Here is a 6,000-nt window from a genome sequence, read left to right as displayed (position 1 = left end):
CTGAGGGACTCCACTAGTCACAGAACTTAAGCAGCTTCCATAACAACCCCCACTGACCCTAAAATACATCACTTTGTGCAGCTGTGTATAACAAGGTTATCTTTAGTCCAGGTCAGTTCCCTGATTCTCTTTATTCTGTTGCTACACAAGCAGAATGGAAAGGCAGGAAAAGTGATAGATGATCCCTAAAACCAGCCATTTTGCCAGAAGAAATGCTCATGAAGCTATGACCTCAGCATTTGAGTATCTCAGATGGCAAACAGAACCTAACAGTACAAAAAGAGTAATACATAACACTTTTATATGTAAAGATGTCGTTTTACAAACCTTTACTGCATTTTGATTTTCAGAGAATCCTTTAAACAGTATTTTCTCTTAGTTTTTAATAACTCAGAATACATCTTCAAAGACATATGTTTTAACCCAAATTATTCTGTCTTAGAATTTCTAAATGCACTGGGATTAGCTATAACAACGTAATTTATAATATATGTTGCTCTTCCTTCTTCTTCCAAAAGGAGTTACACACCTGCATAGTTTTTTCAATCGTATGCTGCTGATAAAAGAGCATTTGATAACGTGACCTTATCTTCCTTCAGGCTCAAAAAAATTTGGATAGTCACCTCTCCATAAACAATCTCCACTGAGAATAGTTTTGTTATTACGTTGCATTGTCCAAAGCATTTCAAAACAAGTCATGTCAAGGCAAATTTCATGGAGTTACTGCAGTCAGTTGTGTGCTTGCAGGCCTGTGTTCATGGCTGCTATCTAAAGGTCTCTCTGCTAAGGAATAAGACGGTCAAAGCTGCAGAAGAAGTGACCTGTCAATACCTGCTCTCGCCTCAGCGTCCACACCTGCTTTGGGAGCTTTGAAGATCTCAAATTGCATTTTTCTCTTCACCTGCAGGCGATTATCTCACCACTGGAGAACGTGACCCAGAAAGCCAGAGTTCCTCTGTTTTCTGCAATCTCTCCAGCCCTAACAGCTAGTGTTCTGTAAGGATTTAACCTTGCACCAGCCCTGTAAAGGGTCGGTGCCTTAAGGCTAACTAATCCTGCACACTAATAAACTGACAAAGAGATGAAAGCAGTGGTACCAGAACAAAAGTTGAAAAGGACAGGCATAGAATGCTGTTAAGATTTCACTGCTTACATGAATGAGGAAAAAGTACTCCAGATGCATTAAAAAACTCATAAAAATTAATAACCATCCTGTAGAAAAGGCACAACCATCTCTTCCATTCACACTCAGCCCAATGCTCCCTACTACTTGAACTTTTTTTTGTGTAATAAGATTCCCATATGCATGGGTTATCCATCCAAAAAAAAATCAGGCTTAACTCACAGTAATCAAAATGTTTTAACATGAACATGACAAAAGATTTTAGGTCAGTGGCTGCTATGATACGACCTTTTTCCATTGGCTTTTTTTCCCTCCTGTTTCCTGCATGACTGTGGAGTTCCACAAACAGCTGAACGAGTCTTCAAAATGACTGTGGAGTTTTACAGAAGCTCTGCAGATTTTCCTACGTAGATTTCAAGAACTCTTGGTAACAACAGGGATAAAATCTCTCTGAACCTGGCTGAAAAGCTAAGACATACAAAGAAATGTAGTTTAATTAATGCTAAAGTACTTTTAGATTACCTCCAATTTGTTAAGCAGTTAACCAGTGGTACCCACTGGCTCATAAATCAGACTTTTAGGAGAGTTTATAAGCAACAAAGTTTCTAACAGAAGAGGACAGATAGGGGAAGATCAGTTAGGAAACGATCTTGTGGACTGATCACACTACATAGCATCTAGCCCTCAGCCAGTCTACGATCCAAATATTCTGAGGCAGCAGGTATACTACACCTGTATTACTGTAATGTTCTTCATATTTATGCAAATCATAATTTTAATAATTAATGGAATGGGGGATTATTGCTAACTGATGACAGCTAGCTGCTTACACAGGACAATTCTACGGCTCATCTTTCACGTTCACTTATTAACAGCAATGGGCACTTTTTAGCCTTCCCTTATAAGAAAAGGTTCCAAAGAATTTGGTTTAGTACTGTTTCACAAAACACATAGCATAACATTTGTGGTCTACCTGGCATACTTTTAAATGTTAATTTATGAATACAACTATAACATTTTGAATCACTTAAAGATACACTTTTATAGACAAACTTAAAAGACAAACTTCAACACAGAGCCAAAATTTACTGCAGATGTCAAAACAAGATGAATATGTGTATTTTTCAGGCACACTTCGCAAGTTGTGCCAAAGTCAATAGCTATTAGGTAAGTGCACTATAGCTAAGGGGAATTTCTGAACACATTTCATCTGTTTGACTAGTCCCACTAGTAAATCAAACCAAGGATCAGACACGGCTATCGTTCTCCGTAGAACCAAACTATGTGGTTACCCTCAAATATTAAGTTTGGAGCTGGGAGAGAGCTGAATGATTTTTCTGCTCAAGAGGTACCTACTATCCCAGGGTAGCTGTATGCCTCTGGTAAAATAATCAGTGAAATAGCTAATGATATTTAAACTGTCATGAAATTTCCAATAACCACGTTGACCTACCCTAAACCGCACGCTTCCTTCTCTGCCTGGGGGAAAAAGCCCCTTTTCTATACTGGTGTAGCTCCCATACAGACCATCCTCTTGGCTAAAAAGCATTTCCACAGCTATGACTTACTTCACTTGCAAAATAACCCACAGTAACAGAAGGTGTTATTTAGCAATGAAACAGTCAGAAAAGGTGGCTTTAAAAGATACTGTTCTTTCTGCTGCTACAGTTATAGTGACTCTTTCCTGTACACACAAAGCTTAAGATAAATCTTTTGTCATCCTCGACTGCAGGTTGGATTTTCTTTTCTACATAAAACTAGCACTTAATTTTTAAAGTGTCCATAAATTAACTAAACCTATGCTAACATGCACTAAGTAAAACTGAGCTAAGGTGATTAAAAATTACTGTAAATCCCAGATTTTGACTTGGATTATATGAATTCTGTCTGTAAAATGATTTAAATTAAATCAATGCAATGTACATCTAAACTTCATCTTGGCAGGATGAGCTTTTTGCAAATGAAAGTGTTTAATGTGATATATTCTGCTAAAAACCTCTAAGACTGTAGAAAAAACAGCACTGTAGACTTGGCTCTGTCCAAAGAATTACATTATCCTTCAAATAAACAGAGATGTGGGTAAAGGAATGAAGAAACGCTTTCCAGACTTACTGTCAGCACCAAAAGTAAAAAAAAAAAAAGAGGCAAATCTAGACATTTATAAAGGAGCAATTAAAAAGTAATCTAATTCTAATTTCATCTGGGCAAGTAGTTCAATAGTATCATATGCAACCATCCTCATATTGCTTGCCAAACTCCCACTAATTTAGTTTCTATTGTTGCACATGATATCAACAGATTTTAGGGGAATGGGGAAGTAGCTTTGGAATTTTCTTTGAGTTTCTTCAGACAGGCCAAGCACTCAACTACCCATTTATTTAATCACTTACCTTCAGCTCTAGTTTTACCTATGTAAAGAGTGTGACAATCAGCAGCACTGGTGTGTCTTATGCATGCTACAGAAAAACCAGTAATTCATTTTAACAGGCTAGAAAAAAATCTAAACATGGATTTCTTGGGTTTCTAAGATGATTAAGCTATTGACCCTTTTTGATTACCATCCAGTTGCTGCCTGCAGTTAAAACCTAATGTAGAGGAGAGCAATCTTCTTCTCAAATATCTAACTGTGTGGCTTTTTGTCCATGGGAATTTAGATCCATGTATGGTAGCCTGAAATGTGAGACTCGGCTACCTTTGAGAACTCTGTTAAATTCTACCAAAAAAAAAAAAAAAATTATGCCCTTACTATAAAAAACAATGCTACCAGTGATAGCTCCCAGAATTCAGTGGGGGTTAATGATCTCCAGTTAGTTACTGGATTTCCTACTGAGAAACAAAAAAGCCACAGAAAATGAACTTCCAGAGGGATTCCTTGAAGAATACATTGGAACAGGATTGGGCTGTATTGGCAAAAGAATTTTTTCCTGATTTATACAATTTCTGTTTTTAGGAAAAAGTAAGACTGGCTCAAGTCTTTCATAGAAGTTTGTGTTGGCCACATCTTCTCTGAACACTGGTAGATGCCTGCCCTGCCTTGTGAGAGAAGATGAGCACTCACATTGAAGGGGCAGTACTTATTCCTAGTACAGAAACACCCCCTAGCCCAAGATAAGGACCGAACATTACAGCATGAGGCACACTACAAACACAATTCAAACCCCCAGAATCTGCAGACACACTCTGCAACTAAGCTGGAACTAAGCAAAAGGCTGGATTATGTTCATTTCAGTGTGGCATTTTTAAAGGCTTATGAAAAAACTCAAGATGGTCCTTATAAAAATTGCTCAAGACACCACCACCTTCGCAGGAAATCTTTATGGTTTTCTTTCTGAGCCTCTCCATACAGCTGGAGTAATCACCTCCCAATTTTTCATTTATTACACCTTATATTTCATTGTAGAACAAAATGCATTTTATACTAGTTAATTGGTATTAACTGCAAGTTATAATCTTTGTAACCTGGCATACCACTGGAAATACTCCACATCTTGTTTTTGTATTCACTGTAATGCAAAGTGTCTTTTGGTGTTGGCTGCCTATAAAGTTATCTGAAGAAACGAGCAGACAACCAAACTTGAAGTAAAACTGCCAGTATCTAACATTCATAAAAGTCCTCTTTGTAATAATTTAAGCCACATATCCAGGATATCTCTCTGGCTGCTTCTTCAGCTCTGTTACTACTGCATTCCAGAATTTGACTGAAAAGAGGAACATACAGCAGAAACTGTCAAAGTGGCCTAGAGAACTACTGTTGCAGTATACCTTGTAAGACAACAAACAGAAAGGCTGAGATGACCTCTTAATCTGAAAGCCTTTTGGTTTGCCAAAACCTACAAATTTGTTTGCTAGTAACATCAGCAGTAGGATTCAGGTTGCCCAAGATTGGCAAGGCTGGCTTTAAGGAACACAAAGCTAGAGAGCAACTGGAAGTGAAGTTATAACCACTGAACTATACATTTCTACAGGATGTATAAAAGGATTATCAGAGTCATCTGCAGTTCCTAGAGTCTCACATGCTTGTGTTTCATCACCCACAAACTTTTCTTTCTGAGAACACTGTGGTTCTCTGCTTTGAAAGCTACGGAGCATCGCTGATGAACAATGAAGAATCTGCACGTCATGTCATGGGGGTGGCGCGTAGCCTAAGTACCAGGACTCTGACCTGCCCATGTGGCTTCAGACCAGGTTCTGCAAGCCCCTGCCTCAAAGCAGGATGTAGAAATGGGGGCCAGAAAGCAGGCAAGTTACTCTGAAAAATAAACATTAAAACGGTGTTTGGTTTTCTTAAACTGAATTCCAAAGTTTACAATACATGAAGTTTTAAAAACACCAAAAGTGTTTGAGGGCTTCTTTCCCCAGACAGACAAGCGAGAGGCTGTCTGGCCCACGGAGAGCTGCTGGGAGAGCTGGCAGTGGAACAGGCACTCAGTATGCACACCAGCTCTGCTCTCTTCAGGGACCCTCAGGAAAGCATCCGTCTAACGGGAACAACACAGAGCTGCTCTTCTAGGCCTTCGGTAACATCTTAGTTAAAAACTTCTTCAAAAACAATTTCCTGCCTTTAAAAATATCTAAAGCCTTATATATATATACACCCAAAAATATCTAAAGCCTTATATATATACACCCAGACAGTTAAACAACTTCAAAATGGAACAGAACAGGAAAAATCAGACAGGAATCTGATGTATCCTTGCCTGTACGGAACAGAACTGTTTGCTTAGTCACATGTGAACGGTGAATTCTGTGGTGGTTTCGGCTTAAAACTCATTTAAAAGACATACAATCCAAAACTTATGACACACCTGAAATAACGGTTTCATTCATGGTAAGAAGCTACAAAATCAAACAGTCAAAGGAACAAGTTTTTGATCATT

This window comes from Merops nubicus, unplaced genomic scaffold (assembly GCF_000691845.1).
Source record: "Merops nubicus isolate BGI_N331 unplaced genomic scaffold, ASM69184v1 scaffold3086, whole genome shotgun sequence".
Classification (NCBI taxonomy): Eukaryota; Metazoa; Chordata; class Aves; order Coraciiformes; family Meropidae; genus Merops; species Merops nubicus.
This window is presented reverse-complemented; position numbering follows the sequence as displayed.